Source organism: Vicugna pacos, chromosome 8 (genome assembly GCF_048564905.1).
Source record: "Vicugna pacos chromosome 8, VicPac4, whole genome shotgun sequence".
NCBI lineage: Eukaryota > Metazoa > Chordata > Mammalia > Artiodactyla > Camelidae > Vicugna > Vicugna pacos.
This window is the reverse complement of record NC_132994.1, coordinates 53,198,621-53,218,053: the sequence shown is the minus strand read 5'-3', so window position 1 is coordinate 53,218,053 and position 19,433 is coordinate 53,198,621.

Genomic DNA, 19,433 nt, shown 5'->3' with positions numbered 1-19,433 from the left:
TCGAAAATCCTGAACTCTCTGATGGCTTTTGGGTAAAAGGTTTTGTAGGCAAAATTTGGGGTGAGGGCTGTGGGGCGTGTGGCTTTCTTCTGATCAGTTGGTGGTGAGGTAATAGGGCCGTGCTCCGGGAATCCTGTGCTCAGCCTGAAGTTGCCATTTTCAGGCTGGGTGGGGGGCCCTTGTTAAGAACTCAGAGATATGTCTTGTATATTCCTTGAGGAGGAACCAGGACCTTGCCCCATGGCTGCATGATGGTTCCTCCTTTGTCTCTGCATTCCCTCCCTTCCCTGATTAGCAGCTGTTTGAATCCGCCTTCCGGTACTCAGAGAAGGTCAAGGAGGCTGAATGAAACCTATTTCTTAAACAAGAAGCGGGGGACATAGAAAGGATTTGTACCAGGAAGGACCCCACAGGGTCCTGCTCTGTTTCAGCAATGTGTGGTGTGCTCATGTGTAAGGATGGGTGAATAACTGTGGAAGTGGAATGTGGGAAGGCAGGCATTGCATCTTTTTCTTCTTATACCCCCACTGCAGATATCTAGCTATCTATCTACCTATCTATCTATCTATACACACACACACACACACACACACATTTATACAATAGACATCTCATAAAAACATTACCAACACAATACATGGGTCTCATCATATTAAATGTGTTGATTTTAAAACCACCATCACATTAAGCCATTTTATTTAACTATGAAAACACATGTGTTCCTGAGCCAGGTCAGAGAGCCTGGCAATTATGACTTGATGTTTTTAAGATCTTTGTGCTCGTAACTCCAGCTATTTTCATTCATTTAAAAGACTATACTTCAGCATTCTCTCTGGGTAGTCTGAAGACTGAAGCAGAGCATTTTAGCGCTCTGGAGTAACTGTCATTAGGTGATCAGAATCTTGCAGACTACTACATTCTAAGCGTGTTTCCATTGCCCTGTGTCAATATTTTGACAGTAGCCTACGCGCACTAAGAACTTTGCATCACAAAGAAAAACAGGTGCAGCAAAAAGGGAAGCAAGTCCTTTGAGGATGAATTTTCAATTTGTCAGATGTGCCTTCACTTTTCTAAATGCATATTAATAATAACAACAATAATATTTGCTCTTGTGGTGGAATTGATTGCTATGGATAACTTATGACAATGAAAACCTCTTGAAATAAAGTAAGAAGCCTACCCAGATGAGTTTAGGATATCATGGAGAGGCAACTCTGATCCAAGCCTCCACGTCCCAGGGCTGCAGCCCTCTTACACACTAGGGTGGTCACTCCCTGGGCTTCGTCGAGCTCATGTGACTAGTGGGTGGGAAGAGGTGAAGAGAGTGACAGGAAAACACAAACTAAGGTGTGTCCATCTGACTGATATGAGAAGTAATGGGGCTTGAAGGGGTGGCTGTGTCCCAGGCCTCAGTCAAGTCCCTGGGACGTGCCCCGCCAAGTGAAGTTCCCTGGCTTTGTGCAGGAAAGAATTCAAAAGCGAGCCACAGTTGAGTAAAAGTAGATTTATTTAGGGAGATGCACCCTCCATAGACCACGTGTAGGCCATATCAGAAGGTCAGAGAGGCCACGAGGGGTGTGTGTGTGGTTAAAGTAAAAGTAGATACACACTCCGTAGACAGAGTGCAAGCTGTCTTAGAAGGAGAGAGAGAGAGAGAGAGAGAGCGAGAGAGCGCGAGCGCACTACGAAGCATAGGGTTGTTCGTTTTTTACGGGCTTGATAATTTCATATGCTAATGAGCAGGAGGATTGTTCCTACTACTTTGGGGAAAGGGTGGGGATTCCCAGGAAATGGGCCACCGCCCTCTTTTTGACCTTTTCTGGCCAGCCTCAGAACTGTTATGGCACCCTTGGGAGAGCCATTTACCATGCTAATGTATTACAATGAGTGTATAATGAAGCTCAAGGTCTTCTGGAAGTCAAATCTTTCGCTATCTTGGGCCTCAAGATCTGTTGGGAGTTGAATTTTCTGCCATCTTGGTGCTAATTGTTGTGCCACTCCTCTAATGACTGTGCCCTGCCCCTTTCCTTCCTGTCTCTCAATGATCAGAGGCAGTGCTAACAAGCCCTTGAATCCATGCAGATGTAGGATGCACACCCACTTGCTAATTTAGAAAGGCTGAATAATGGCTGCAGTTAGCCAGGGCCAGAAACGTGGCAAACTCCTTTTGGCAGGTAGATTTTTTTTCCATTTTAACAGATATATTTGGAAATCTAGTCTAACATGTACTTACGTTTGGAAGAGAAACCATAAAATGGCTTTCCTACCATGATGAAGTTTTTGGAGATCAAGGAAGGTGGGTTCCCCTTCAGAATTAAGATATATAAACTAAACCAATATATTTCATGCTGTTCTCATCATGTGAAGTCAGAATTATCAACATTTCTGAAAATAGAATTTAAAGAAAAATCAAGACAAAAAAGTACAATCCAAAGTCCTTTACAACTGACTTGGCATTGAAATCATAGACAGAAAGCAAAGTGTCTCTGTCATTAAGTGGAATAAAAGTTGTTGGAAAAATTAATATGATAATAATACTTCTGTGAATGTCTGCAGAGAAAAAAAATAATCCAAACTTATTTACCCAACATAAATCAAATACATTTGTTCTCCCTTCCCCAGTTTTTGAGGTTACTGGTTTTGGGGTGTTCATTTTGCATAGTTTTATGGACATAAGATTGATGTAGCTTTCTGGTTAGATACAGGCTTATGGTCTTCTCTCTCTGTCTCTCTGTCTCTGGCTTTGTCTCTCTTTCTCTTTCTTGGTGTGGGTCACTTCACCTGAGCTACCCTAAGTCAGAACTTTTAATGTTTGCAAACACTAGATTTTAAATCCTTGTCTGAAACCAAATGAAGAGGCAGCAGTTTAAAAATACCTATTGATGGAATCTCTTTCCCTATGCAATTCTAGCTCATCTATACTAGAGAGAGCAAGGCAAATTACTAAACAGTAGTATTTCATTCTTTCACTGAATCCTGTTTTATAATAGACGTGAATGTTCTAATTCATGGCTTTCATTACTAGGTTTGTAGGCACTCGGTCCTTGTAATTGTTTAATAAAATTTAAAAGTGTAACATATTTTGCTATAAAAAATATCCCACATCCTTCTCCTGGCTGTTGAGTTATAAATCCTTAAGTCCGACCTGGACACTCTAGCTTTCAACATTCCTATATTACTGGTGAAAGAAAAGTAATGGAAACTCAAAAAGATAAAATGGCAGATGGCATATCAATGGCTGACCGGGGACACAGCACTTTACATAGAATAAGAGTTCAATACGTTTTGAATTAAGGGAAGAAAGGTTTGGATTTCGGTCCTATAGAGTGTGCAGTCAATTACACAGTTTAGTGAGACTCAAAGAGAAATCAACTTTCGAGGGAACTAAATCATTTCTGCAGAAAAGACAGCAGTATTGTGTAACCATTGGTAGGCTTAATATTAATGCATTTCACCAATTTAAGAGCACTCTATTAATAAAACACTCTGCTCCAGGCAAGTGAGGGCTTACCAAATGAATATGACATAGGTATTTTCCTCAAGCTGTTAACACCAAAAGAGGGAGACAGACTTCTGAATATGTATCTGATGATAACAGCATAATCCATGCTACAATCAAGGTCAAGTTGCTGGAGGGAGAGAAAAAATAATTCATCTTAAACTCATAAAAATTTTCCATTTCCAAAAACAAGATTCCTATCTAGTCCAGCATATGTAAAATTTTTTAATAAAGTACATTAAAAAATATGTTCTTTTAATGCAATTTTTACTGCTAAGAGAATATGGGAATTCTTTAAAGGCCAGTAAAACATCTGCAAGATGTGCAGAGGCTGACTTTTGTGGGTTATTGGCATAAAACAATTTTAAGCACACATGGGACATTTCTGGAAATCAACTGAATATATCTGGCCTTAAATATCTCAAAAATTTTTGAAAGATTGGTAACATACCTATCACATTTTCTTACTATAATGCAATAAATAGGTCATTGAAAATGTTCTATACATTCAGAAAGTTTAAAACATACTTCTAAATCAGTCAAGGAAGAATTAAAAATTAGGAAATAAAATACTGTATGTAAAAACTTGCAGATGCAGTTAGACTGCAAGAGATTAATCTGTAGCCTTAAATGCTTGTATTAAGAAAGAAGAAATGCAAAAAACAAATGAGCTAAGCATCGAATTCAAGAAATCAGGGGGAAAAACAAACTCACTGAATAATTCAAAGAAAGGTAAAGAGACGGAAATTAATGAAACAGAAATCAAAAATACAAATGAGAATAAACAAAAGTTTGTTTTTAAAAGTGATAAAAACAGCCATCTTCATCAGGATTAATCAAGAAAAAAAGAGAAAAGAGTGTTACTACACATGTAGCATTACAAGATTAGATAAATGAGAGAAAATTATATTCAATATCTTGTAATAACCTATAACAAAAAAGAATATGAAAAGGACTATATATATATATGCATAGCTGAAACACTATGCTGTACACCAGAAATTAACACAGCATTATAAACTGACTATACTTCAATCAATCAATCAATCAATCAGGTTTGGTAATAATTTCTAAAAAAAAAAAAACCTAGGATTGTATGATTTGGGGCAAATTTCCTAATCTCCCCGTGCCTCAGTTTCCTCATCTGTAAAGTGGGTGAGGAAAATATGTCATTGGGTTGTCATGAGAGTTAAATAAGCAAATATATATGAAGCACTTAGGAAAATGCCTGACAGAGTGTGAGCACTCAGTGTAAATATTAGTTGCTAAGGAAACTTTTTTTTTGGTACTAAAAAGTCCTCTTTATATTTTTCCTTTCCCCCCTCAATTTTCTACAATATTTTACTTTCATTAAAAGAGCGATTTTACACACACACACACACACAGCTCACATACACCCCCACAAGGGCTCAAGCTCTTTGACATGAGCTGCCTCCCCCGCTTCCCTTGAAGGTTGGGTTGTGACAGAACATCGTGTCTGGGAACACTGCCCTCACCTGTCAGGGTACCTCTATGCTGCTGCTTCTCCTAAGGCAGGACGGTTGAAACACTGCTCTGATGACACATTATCATGCCATAACAGTCCACTGTAAGCAGTGGTGACCCCAGAGGCAAAGGGAAGGCTCTTACTGATCATGTTGAAACAAAGATGCAGCCGAATCCCCTGTGGGATTTCCTAACCAAGGATGTGCAGACTCTGCACCTAAAGCCTGTGATTTAGTGGGCTAGAGGGCATTTGCAGATTTGTGATGGTGATGGGCACCTGGGTTGTGAACAGCTGCTTTATTCTGTTTCACTCAACCTTTCCCCACATCCTGACCCAGGCAGTCCTGGGCTGGTGGATTTTAATAGCATGCAGCACTTCCCAATGAATTTTAATTAATTTTCCAAATTGTTCAGGAAATATTCTAGATTAGAAAAAGGGGACCTGAAGGAGAAACTAAGAACATTCCTCATTCTCCAAAGTTTAAATTTCCATATTGGAAGCCAGTAATAAACACATAGGATAATTACAGAGTACAATAAATGTTCTTAAAAGAGAAAACAAATGGGATGATATGACAGAGTATCAGAGAGGAGGCTTCACACAGGTGCCCAGGGACAGCTGTGCTGAGCAGGTGATGTTATAGTGGAGACTTTGAGATGAGAGGGAGCAGTTTATGTTCAGAATAGATGTGAATATTTTGCAGGCAGAAACAACAGCCTCTGCGTGGCAATAGGAAAGAACTGTGCATGTTCAAGGTCAGTATCCGGTGTGTCATGTGTAACAGGAGATGCTGGGGAGGTCAGTGCCTGGAGACTTGTCCAGGCCAAGGAGTTTGGGTGTTTTTCTAAGTGCAGGAGAAAACCACAGGCTTTTGAATGAGGTGTTGTGGACCTGACGTAGGAAACTGATGTTTTCGAAGGTTACACTGGCTTATGGGTGGAGATAGACTCATGGAAAATAACAGCAGAAGGAAGGTTTTAGGAGGCTAATGCGATAACCTAGGCGAGAGGTCATGACAGCTTGGACTTGGCAGGGAGCAGAGGAGATGGTGAGGGGTGAACCAAGTTGGCGTCTCTTTAGAGGTAGAAGGCAGCTAGGGTATTTGTGGCAGATTTGTGGCTCTGACTGGCTCTGTGGCAGATGGAAATCAGACCATTGGGTCAAAAGCCACTGCTATGTCTCTTTCCCATGAAGGTAAATGGCAAGAATGCTGACTAATCACACAGGTCCAAAATCCAAGTTCTCATTTGTCCTTTTGGACCATGAGAATAGTTATGCTGTGGCTGTTGTAAATGCCTCACCGTCTCAAAAGGGTGAGATGCTGTTTCTGCTGAGGGATCAGTTTTCAGCTGCGGGACTCCATATTGTGGGTAACATTTAGGGCTCACATGACTACCCTCCTATGTTGGAGGTAGAATAAATTTTAGGCTTCATCAGTCCCAAGAGGTCAGCTCCAGAGGCGGGGCAGGCCACACGTCTACGGGGCACCTAGTTCCTTGCTGTGCCAAGGAAGCCCTGAGGAGGCTGACCTCACCTGAAGCTTGGGCCCTCCCTCTAGATCCAGAGCTGACCTGCTTCTCCATGGTTCATTCTGAACCAAAGCCGATCTGAGTGCAGGTCAGAGTCCTCCCTTTCTCTACACTCTTACTCAACGAAAGTCTAGTCTTCATGAGTTCACCCCAACCCTGCTCAGCCCCTGGGCCAGCTCCAGAGAGTCTGAGACTGCTCAGTGACAAGGGGAGTGCGGGAGACGGGGAAGGAGGGAGGGTAACGGGATAGCTGCTGTGGCAAAAGCAGAAGTGAAGTCAGCAAATGTCTTTTCCCATCTCCTCTCAGGAGGAAATGGCTGTCATATGGAGTATGTTTGTGTGACAGGACGGAACATTCCTGACCACACTGCTTAAAGAAAATATAAATAAGCCAGTCCGTAGGCTAAATGAAACACTGCTTGCCCTCAGCATTAGGAAAGATAGTTTTATTTTGTGTGCATGTTAGCTACAGGTTATGAGGGTGCTCCCAAGAGTAGGATCCAAATCCTCCATCTCATCCACAAAACAAACAAACAAATAAACAAACGAAAAGTTTTTATAAAGGACTTGGGCTTTTATTCTTTTTTAAAAATTAATTCTTATTTGTAGTCAATTTAGTTTCAGGTGTACAGCAAACTGATTCAGTTATACATATACATACATATATATATGTATTTTTTTCAGATTCTTTTCCATTACAGCTCATTACAAGAAGTTGAATATAGTTCCCTATGCTGTACAGTAGGTCCTTATTTTATTGTTCACCTATTTTATATATAGTAATGTGTATCAGTTAATCCCAAACTCCTAATCTATCCCTCCCCTCTCCTTTCTCCTCTGGTAACCACGCTTGTTTTCTATTGGACCTTTATTCTTATGCACTGTGTGAGGGGTCAGGAGTAAATTTAGAATCAATTTCAAGACGTGAGAGCTGTAACCATATATTTTACAGCTTAAAAGTATCAAATGGTAATGGGGCTATAAATGCGAGTGAGAGAGGTAAATACTGTGTCAAGAATTTACTTAGGTTCTCTTGAAAAGCAAGTTTCAAAACAACACATCAAGTCTGGCCGTTTAATTAAAAACTAAAAAATGTTGGTGTTTCACTGAATCTAAGAAGCTATCAAATGTAAGACAGTCTAATGTTGGAAATGTTAATATGTGAAAACATATAATGTTTAAAAATCAATACAAAAATTTAAAAAGGCTTTTTGTAGTTGCTTTTACATAAATGTTTTTAAATGTGTAGAGTGTCAGAACAATATACCATAAAATGTAAACAGAGAAATATTCCACTTCAAAATGTTAAAAAAAAATCTCTGGGGGAGGGTAGTAGAATGGGGTAAAGGACGCTATATGTCTTTATTCTACATGCTCTTACATTATTTGAGGTTGTAAATTATAAATAAGCATGTATGGAGATAATGTGTGTGTGCGCGTAAATGACACTGGTTCTTATGGGTGAAGCTACATGTAAATTTGTTAGTCAAAAAATGTTTGTGGATGGCCCGAATAAGCTAATAGATCCTGATTTTATTCAGCATGGCTAACACTCACATATTTCAGAGAAGTCCAAAGACATTTTCTGTTTGTGCTTCAACTGCACATTCCTACCTGCTGTGAAATAAACCCAACCTTCCTGCAGGGTCTGTTGATTCAGCTTTGCCATCTGGAGCAATCTAGCATTAACAGGGATGGGATAATGCTGCTTTGGTCAGGGGCTCTGCTGGGAGCTGTTTGTGGTAGATGGTGTTAATTACATTCTTTCCATAGAATAGCAGGACTCTAAGTGTGGAGCTGGGTGGAAACGGCTGAGCACATGTGGCAGCCAAGATTCAGGATATAGGTAATTCCCTTGGACTTCATCTGTTCTCTCCCATGGGAGAGGGGAGACTCTAGAATCAGGTCAGAAGGTGGAAGGTTTGTGGGTAAGAGAGAACACCAGTCAGGCACGGCTGTAAAGTCCAGGAAGTGGCTGCCTCGTTATTCACGAGTTCTGTTGCTTTTGAGAACATTCTGTACCATGTGCACTGTTGCTTAGTACAAATTCCAAAGCCATTTTTTTAAAATTATCGTTTAGAATCTCATTTTCAGAGTAGGTAGATAAATAAGCTGATAGTTAAACATTTGTAAACCAATACATTCCAACAAAAGCCACCTATTGACCATGGGGCCAAAGGACATCACGGTCCTTTAGAATTGATGCAGAGAGCAGTCTTCTCAGGTCTACTGGTAAAGAATATTCATTTCTTCCTTTGTTCAAGAAATGAATGAATTGAACTGAATGCCTTCAGTGTGCCAGGCTCTGTGTCAGAAATACACACTGAGGAAAGCAGACGGGGACGCTCCTGCCCTTGTACAGTTGACTTTCTGCTGCAGTTGACAGCTAATAAACAAATAAGAAAGAAATAAGTACAGTTGGTGACAATGCCATGAAGGTCAGGAACAGGGTGCAATGGCAGAGAGTAAGTGGGAGTGAGAATGAATGAAGGGTTCTTCATACTGTTTAGGGGGCAAATGAGGCCTTTCTGGGAAAGCATCACTGGAACTTAATGCCAAAGCCTGCAAAGATAGCAGTAGAAGCTTCAAGAAGAACCCTTCCCTGAGCATCAGGAGACCTGGGTCTAGGTGGGCAATATTTTCCTCAAGGAGCTGCCCTGCAGTGAATCTAAATAATTATGAATCAGTTAACTGAAGAACTTTTATGAGAAAGGACATTGTAAACTATAAGGAATTTTATAATATTGCCCCCATTGGATCCTTATAATAACTCTTCTAAGTAGGTCAGATAAGGATTAAAATTAGTTGAATGCTTGGCAAGTCCAGCTACATAATTTGTGGTGCCCGATGCTAAATAAAAAAGCAGAACACCTTGTTCTAAATGATTAAGAATTTCAAGGCATCCACTGCAGAGCATTAAACCATGAAACTTCTGAGCAAGGGGCCCTGTGGGACTGAAGAGGTTGCCAACTTGTGAAGGCCAGCGCTGCACACTGTGCTGTCGTCAGATTTAGTGGTGAAGGGCAGGGGAGGGGGTCATTTTTTGCTACATTCTATCCAGGGTCTATATTTTTGCAAATACTAAATTATCAAATACTAGTTTTTATTAATACAACCATACCATGAGCTTATTCTGGGAAATCTGGTCTATTTCTTCTTTTGTGGTTTTCTATCCTCCTTTTTCAATAATTTAAAAATCTGAGAGAGTGCTTAGAGGGCCAATATCTTTTCCAAAAATGTGTAGCAGTTGAGTTGTTTGGAAGCAAGTAGTTGCAAGTTGATGCACTTTGTCTTGAGGAAAATGATGTCTGTGCAGCAAAGAGAACTTTGTTTGAAATAAGAATAACCGAATGTGAGTCCTGGCTCTGCCATTAATATTTATGTGATATTGTATGTGGAATCCTAAAAAAAGAAAATGATACAAATTCTATTTACAAAGCAAAAGCAGTCTCATGAACACAGGAAAGAAACTAAGGTTACCAAAGAGGAAAGGGGAGGGGAGGGATAAATTAGGAGTTTGGGATTAACAGATACACACTACTATATAAAAAATAGATAAAAAAACAAGGACCTACTGTAACACACAGGAAACTGTATTCAATTTCTTATAATAACCTAGAATGGAAAAGAATCTGAAAAGAAAATGTATAGATATGTATGTATATGTATAACTGAATTGCTTTGATGTACACCTGAAACTAACATAAAACAACTACTCTTCAATAAAAAATTAGAATTAAAATACTACTAATGATTAATTTTTTTAAAAAAGCAAAAAAAAAGAGTCAATGAGACCATGGCTTCTGGTCTGCAATACATGCCTTGTATAGAAAATGATCCTTGGTGGTTTCTTGTCTGAAGGCCAGGAAAGGCTTGCATGAATTGTTAATGGGAGCTGTCATTTCTGATTGGAGGTATATGTTTCTTGCTGGTTATTAAATATTTTGAACATTACTCTTGTACAGTAGATGTACAAAAGATTGTACTGATTTTCAAAAGAATGGCAAGTTTATGATTTTATTTAGTGTGTTAATGTCATCTCATTGAGAAGACATGCAATTTTTAAAAGTTGAAGTCAAATTCACATAACATAAAGTCAACTATTTTAAAGTGAACAATCCAGTGGCAGTTAGGACATTCACAGTTTGCCCAACAATCATCTTTATCTAGTTCCCATGCATTTTCATCATCTGAAAAGGAAACCTGATGCCCATTAAGCAGTCACTCCTCCATTTCTCCTTCCCCTCAACCCCTGGCTACCATTAATATGCTTTTTGTTTCTGTGGATTGACCTGTTCTGGATGTTTAGTTTAAAAGGAGTCATACAGTATGTGACCTTTTGTGTCTGGCTTCTTGCACTTAACATATGTTTTCAAGGTTCACCATGTCGTAGCCTGTATCAGGACTCATTTCTTTTTATGACTGAATAACATTCACTCTACATACATGCCACAATTTGTTTATCCATTTATCTGCTGATGGACGTTGGGTTTTTTCCATCTTTTGACTATTGGGAATAGTCCTTCTATGAACATGCAAATATATGTATTTATTTCAATACCTGTTTTCAGTTCTTTTGGGTGAAATTTTCTAGGTCATATTCTGCATTTAACTTTTTGAGCAACAAGTCTTGTAATCTTAAGTCAAATAGGTAATCAAATTGACTATTTTATTATAAAATAATAGCAAGAAAATACTTCCATTCTTTTTCTTGCTTTGCTATCCCAATTACTAGTTCTTGAACTGCTGTGACTATGAGACTGACTCACCAAAATCAACGACCTGGACTCCAGAGCCGCTGCTTTTGACCGAGAGACCTCCCAGCTGAGAGCTTGGATTAATAAGAATGTGTTAGATATCAATGCTAGAACATTTGAGCCAAACTGCATTTCATGTCTCCATCTTCTACTGTCTTTTATGTGAGCCTGTTTCTTTTAACAACCTCTGAGTCAGTCTAGTGAAGGGAACTATTAGCCAAGGTTAATTATCATCACTGAAATGTGAGTAAATGAAAAAAAGTGAGTCATGCATGAAGGCGATTTTATGACGGCTGTGAGGGGAAGATAAATCAAATGTACAAATCTAAATGACAGGGAACATTTGAGAGGCTGAATCATACGTCTAAGTGGATATATATTTTATAGCATTTGCCTGTAGATCCTTAAGACGATTGTTCCAAGGCTGTGGTCAGACTGTTCTCTTCCTGGAGACCCAGAGGTGACCTCTCCAAACCCATCAAGTGAATTCCAGGACACTTCAAATGGGGCCACACATATTGGAGAAAAAGAAAAAAGAAAGGAAAGGAAGAGAGCAGCAAAGTCACATTTCTTTAGAGTTTCACCAAGAGCTAGCTCTCATCCTGTAGTTGGCTATTTTCCTTACAATTCATCCATTTTAACAAATCTTAGGTAGCAACCTAAGAAGAGCAGCATACAGGGAGCACTTGAGAATGAGATGACTGAAGAGAAAGGACGATGTTTCTCCAGCCCCATCACCACCAACCTGTGTTTATCACAGATGTGTTCTTGCTGTCTAAGCCTAGATGCCCTTATGCCTTTGTCACCTGCTTGTTTCTTCATTTACTTAGTTAATAATTTGATTTCTAAGTCTGCCCACAGGCACTATTTTAAAGGTTCTCTGGAATACAGGCATGAATCAGAATGGACTCTGTTCTCAGTAATCTTGCAGATAGGAGAAAAGGTTGCGTGTGGATGCCTGTGGCCTTAACATGGTAAAAGGGGTGGAGGATGGGGTTAGAGCATGGACTCTGGGCCAAGCCCGCCTTGATTTGAATCTGCTCCACCTTGGCAGAGTGATCTCTTACCTCTGTCCCTTAGGTCCTCATCTATAAAATGAGGGTAATGCTAGTATGTTTCACTAGCTTGTTTTAGAACACTGTTGACACTAGGTAAGCACTACAAACAAATAAGTGACAAATATGCTAAGGAAAAAATGACTGGCGTGCCCTGGGATCCGGAGGCAGATGTGTACTGGGAGACTCGGAAGGCTCAGGGCAGAGACGGAATTTGATCTAGGCCACGAAGGCTCAGCTGAACTCTCCGTCCAGTGTTCTTTGTTCACCTGTTCTCCTGAGTCAGTGCTCCCAGCATTGGCCCAGCAGAACTTTGCCCAGATTTCTCTGTGCTTGTCTATCAGCCTGTGACCTGGCTCCTTACACGTGCTTTCTGAGGACACTGAGAAAATACATTATTTCTTCTATAATGGTTAGTTATTTGTCCTTCAAATAGTCAAACCACTATGTGCTTGACCTTGAGTTAGTCACTTCACCCCTCTGAGACTTGGTTTACCCATTTGGAGTAGATAAGGTCTAGACTCAGGAAGCACTGTGGCTTTTTAAAAAATGAACTCTAAACTATTATGATTATTAACAATAGTGTTGTGAGTTTTAGCCTGGTACATCATTCACACTATTTATAAACAGTTGGTTACAAATCATGTAAGACTTGGGCCTCAACTTTAGTGACTAATTTCTCTCTGAAGTTTTAAATTTTATTTTATTTTTTATTTTTTTAAACATTTTTAATTGAGTTATAATCATTTTACAATGTTGTGTCAAATTTCAGTGAAGAGCACAATTTTTCAGTTATACATGAACATATACATATTCATCCTCACATTTTTTTTTTCCTGTGAGCTACCATGAGATCTTGTATATATTTCCTGAAGTTTTAAATTGTAGACTCCTGAAAGGAGCTTTCCAAAACCACAAGATTGTCAAAAATTCTGCTTGACCAACAAAGTTTACAATGTTTATAGCCATAATTACAAATTCCATCCTTATCCACCCCACCCCTCTGTCTGTCTGCTTTCCTTCATTTTACCTAGTTAAGGACAAACAACTAGTTTACCACTGCAATAAAGTCAGAGTTCTTCCTACAAATACAGAAATCTCTAAAAGGAATTTTTTTTGAGATTTGTGACCTAATTTTAATTAGATCCACTACCTAATTTCACTCTGCTTTGTTGTACGCATACTTGTTGTGGATCCATATACTGTATAGCCCAAGGAAAAATAGAACTTTTGTTTGTTTTCTATGGGCTAGAATCATTGATGCATTTCTGGAGTATCATGATTTGCTATAGTCAGGATATAAGACACACTCTGTAGATAACAGAATTCACTGGTCCTAATTAAGAGAAAGGAACTTAATTCAAGGAATGGGAAGTCAGAAGCAGGTTCTAGTCTGAATTTTCAGGAGCCACCACTGAATTGCCCTACCTAGGTAGCTGCTGCCTTTAAGAGAAGGAAGGGAATAAAAAAAAACTGACACTGTAACTGCTAGCTCTGGGAATACTCCACTCAGCTGTACTTGCATCGTCAAAGTGGGTGCATTGCTCTCCCCATTCCCTGCCTCTCAACCTCACAAAACTCAGGACCAGACATTGGGAGCTGTACTATGTTTCTAGGGCTGCTACAACAAAGTACCATGAACTGTGTGGCTTGACCAACAGAAATTCATTGTCTCACAGTTCTGCAGGCTAGAAATCTGAGAGCAAGGTGTCTGTAGGTCTGGGTCCTCCTGAGGGAAAATTTGTTCCATGTCTCTCTCCTAACTTCTGGTAATTTGCCAGCAATCTTTGGCATTCCTTGGCTTGTAGGCACATCACTCTGACCTCTACTTTTATGCTGTTCACATGCTGTTCTCCTTGTATGTGTGTCTGTCTCTGTGTCCAAATTTCCCCCTCTTATAAGGATACTAATTATATTGGATTTGGACCCACCCTAATGACCTCATCTTAACTTGATTATCTGAAAAGACTCTATTTTTTCATAAGAAACAGAGTACATAGGCACAGGGGGTTAGGATTTCAACATTTTTCAGGAACACAATTCAACCCATAACAAGGCCTTTGCAACAATTGCTGCAGAAAAGACAAGAAAACCAAATGCCGCCACTGCAATAATGCAATCAGAAATAGCAGGGGTGGTAGAATGGTCTCGACATTGCGAGGTTCATCTTTGTCTTTCAAATCCTGCCTGGTTAGGTCTGCTTGGTGGAAGCTAGGCTTTGGAAGGAGCTAGAGCTACAAGGAAATCTGGCAAGTGACAAAAGACCTTTAGCTCTTCAGCCTCTGGGATGCTAAGGGGGCAGGGGTGGAGACGGATGGGCTACAATGGAGCTGTATTATCTTCCACTTAGGGAAGTGGAGACCTGAAGGAGATGTATGAGGTAATGAGTGATGGATTCAAACAATGGCATCATTAGTTGGTAGTGAATTACTGCTTTCGGTCCCAGGACACGATTTATTAAATCTTCTTTTCAACCGATATGAGCTATTTATTCGTGAACTAGGAATTGTAAGTATTTAAAAAAGCAAGTGATTTATTTTCTTCTTGCCAACAGGATTATATTTTGGCCCAATATCTTTGAAACCTGTCAGAGCCTAGAGGGAATGTAGTAGATAAGTAAAAAGGGAAGAAAAGGAATAAAGGAGAACCTTGACATATGCTGGACTGGTTAATAGTGTCTCCCCACCTGGCTTCTCAGTTAGAAATCTTAGGAACATCTTCATGCTTCCCTTGCTCTCACTTCCTTGCTCAATTTTTTCATTGCCAAATCCTAGAAATTTTGCCTTGAAATGAATCTCAAACTGGCCCACCTCACCTCATTCCTATGGCCACTGTCTGAATTTAGTCCCTTACCACCTCCAGACATTTGTCATAACCCAGTATTCCCACCTCTAGATTCTTTCCCATTCCTTCTTTCATGCTGTTGTCAGTTATTCTTCCTAAAAAACAAATCTGGCTACGTCCAACCCACTTTCCAAGTCACTGCTGTCCTAATTATTGTCATTCATAACCACTGCAGAAGCAAACATTTGTTCTTTTGATTTCAGAATAGTCTCAAACTTTTCCCTGGGCTCCTATTACACTTTTTTTCAATTGAAGTATAGTCGATTGACAATGTTGTATCAATTTCTGGTGTACAGCATAGTGATTCAGTTATATATATATGCATATACATGTATTTCTTTTCATATTCTTTTTCATTATAGGCTATTACAAGTTTACATTTTCAACCGCTTGATAGCTCCCCTTGGATATCCGAGGGGTATCTCAAGCCCTGAAGTGACATGCTGCAAGCTGAATTGTCATCTACTAATCTCCTCTCTGGAGGTCAGGGTGCCAGCACGGTGGAGCTCTGGTGAAGATCCTCTTCCGGTTTGCAGTCTGCCGACTTCTCACTGTGTCCTCCCCTGGTGGAAGGGGCTAGGGATCTCCGTGGAGTCTGTTTTATAAGAGCACTAATCTCACTCGTGAAAGCTGCACCCTCGTGACGTCGTCACTTCCCAGAGGCCCCATCTCCTAATACCATCGAATTGGTTATAAAATTTCCCTGTGTGAGTTTCGGGGGAACACAAACACTCAGACCATAGCAATAACACTGTAAACCCATACCAGTGGCTGGAAGCTTGAGGAGACCACAGGAACTTTACTTCACCTTGACCTGATATCTTGTCATCTAGCATCTCTTCTGACATCTGTATTCTTGTGTGAACCATAGTGTAACGTGGCAAGTACCTGTATCCTTGTACTTACTGCTCTAAACCTTTTCTTGCCTTCCAAAGCCCACACTCCCATCCCACATTCCAGACATCATTGTGAAATTACTCCTTCAACCTAGATCAGCTTCTTTGCAACCCTGAGAGTTTCACTTTAGAAAAACTGATAACATTGGTCTTGGGCTGATGATATAAAGACACAGGTAGCAGATGTAGTGCCTTAAACTTAAGTTTTATTTAGCCCTGAAGACCAAGGGAAGGGTTCAGAATACATCTGTGTATGTGTTCATGAGAGCACACACATCCTTGAGAAATCTTGAAAAACAAATGTAACTGCTATAAATTGTCCCCTGGTGTTTGTTTGTTTGTTTGTTTGTTTGGAATAGCATCTTTCTGCAAATTTTCATAACTAAAAAATACAAATTATTTTAGTTTCTGGTTGCACAGCACACAGTAAAATAAGAAAAAACCCTGTAGGCTAGTACTTCTTTGGGTTTTTACTTGCAAGTCTTTGTTACGAGTGTATCAAAGGACTAAATCCTTGAAGGGTCTTTATTCTGATCTCCTGCTCACAGACAGCAACACCTTAAAAAGAAAGAATTGAATGAAATTCTCTTGCTACTGAGATGCCTTCTTTTTCCCTTTTCTTTTCTTTCTTTCTTTTTTTTTTTTTTTTTTTTTTGGTTATTGGTGTCAGTTCCTGAACCATTCTTAAATTATTAGGCATGTGATATGAACTTAAAACCTTCCTTGCAATTCTAGTTCATTTTCTTTATATGGTTATCAGTAAAGATGAAAGGCTTTATAATTTCTTAGGATAAGATCTAATGAGCTTGAAGAATGATACTAATTTTTATCTACCTAAAATTAGAGGGAAGAATGGAATTTGCAGCCCAAGGTGCATTTCAGTCCACAGTTTAGAAGTTTTTATCGCACTCACCTCGTCTCCCCTTGCTGACATTCTATTTTTTTCAGCCTGTTTCAAATGCTTCATTCTTCACAAAGGTTTTCCTGGCCTCAGCCAACCAGCAGGAATTTCTTTATTTCCCAACCTTTTAAAATCTTTGTTTTCGCTGTTATCACACTTTCACAGTTTAGTCTGTGTGGTAGTTATTGGGGGCCCATGTGGTATGAAAGGGAAAGCACAGAGTCTGGAGGCAGACAGATGGGAGCTCGACTGTGATTATGTGTCTTGGACTGTGTGGCTCAGATATGGTACCCTCCACGCTGAGTCTCAGTCTCCTCATCTTTATTTTTTATCAAAAGAAAATTTTTTTCTGTCTCTCTCTCTTCTCATCTTTTATTTTTATGTATTTTTTTTAATTGAAGTATAGTAAGTTACAACGTGTCAATTTCTGGTGCACAGCATAATGTTTCAGTCATACATTTCCATACATATATTAGTTTTCATATTCTTTTTCATTATAGTTTACTATAAGATATTGAACATAGTTCCCTCTACTATACAGGAGACATTTGTTTTTCTTTTTAATCTACTTTATATATAATAGTTAATATTTGCTAATCTTGAGCTCCCAATTTATCTCTTCCCACTCCCTTTCCCTGGTAACCATAAGTTTGTTTACTATGTCTGTAAGTCTGTTTCTGTTTTGTAGATAAGTTCATTAGCGTCTCCTTTTTTTCTTCTTCTTTTTTTTTTTTAGATTCCGCATATGAATGCTATGACATGATACTTTTCTTTCTCTTTCTGGCTTTACTTCACTTAGAATGATGGTCTCCTGAAGATAACAGTATCTGTTTTGCAGAGCTGCCGTCAGAATTAAATAAAATACTGCGGGTCAAGCGCTTGGAGTCACGTCACAGTGCATCTGTTATCAGTAGTGCTTGGAATCCCAGCCTTACCTGCGTCACACCTTTGCATTTCCTCTGCAGCATGGACTTTCTCCTTCTCTTCTTTGAGCACTTTGCAGAGGCTGGAGGCACCTTGAACACAGATGCTGGAGGTTGCTGAATTGGAGAACAGAAGCAGAATGTGTGTGGTGTGCATGTATATGTGTGAGTGTTTCTGTGGGTATGTACCCAGAATTGGAAGGAAAGGTTTTCCCTCAGTTCTCAGGATCCGAGTCAGCAGGCCCATGGCCTCTGAAACAGCCACACAGAAGAAAGTCTTGGGAACAAACCATGTAAACACTTTCCAGTTCTTATCTTACACAAAGATAGAGCCTCATCTATAGAAATATAGGTTTCCTTGACTGTATATTTTCCCTGGGTTTTTTTGGAGGGGGGCAAATTTCTCTATTGGGGAAAAAAAAACAGTTGCTATGCTATATCGAAATGAAATATATGATTTGCTTTTTGTAACAGGAGGATCACGAGTCCCAAATGTTTCCCACCTCGTACATTCACTTTTCTCTTGGGAACCTACAGACTCCCTCACGCTTCTCTTCTGCTGTGTGAATTACACAACTGTGACACTGACATGGCCTTGTTCCCACCCAGACTTCCTGGGCCTCCCACCCTCAGTGCCAGGGCTCCATTGGCTGCCCTTTCCTCCCACAAGCATATCAACGTAGAATGTGAACCAGCAGCAGATTTTTAGGACACTGAGAACTATATTTAGGAATTCATATTTGCACTGAATTTCTCAAAAACAGAACAAGCAGAAATAAAAACAAAGGCTATCTGGTCAAGGTCCTGAGGGCCAGCGTGTCAAGGGCCACAGTAAGGGAGTTCAGGAACGAGGGGACCAACCTTTTAAATAAAATCTAGGTTTCCAGAAGATTGTAGGTTTTCTTCTACCAGCTCTGATGATCACTAACACGTTTTGGACAAGGTAGAAAAGGCCAGAAACGTGTACTCTGTCCTCAGCCATTTATTTGTTTGCTTGTTTATTCACTTATTCGTTCATTTAAAAAAATCTTCCCTTTTCTCGGCTATGAATGTGACATTTTCTAACAAAGGACACAGGCCATCATAAAACCTTCATCATGTGACAAAGACCCATCTCACTATCCCAGTCTTCCTTCTTCCATCTTGCTGTCCAAACCACATGGTGAGAATTTCCTGCTGGCTCTGTCCTAAACCCCTAAACGTTCTGGGGGTGCAGTATCTGATGTGGCAGGTCCCTCCTAGAAGGTACACCTGCAATTCTCAGCACTGCTACCCTTCTCTGCATCTGTCTGCAGTTATGCTTCATATATTCAAAGAATGTAAGACTCAAGGTCATGATATTCTCACCAACACAAGAAATTTTCAAATTTCTCAAAGAGGCCAACAGGTCCCTCTAGGTTGTTTTCTAGAACTTAAGTGTACCTTTTCATTGATTCTTATTAACATTTAAACCTAGAGTTTCAGCATTTCGAGATCTTTTAAAATTTTTGATCTGTCTTTTGTCATACTGGTTATTCTCCGTCTCGAGTCATGAGCAAATTTG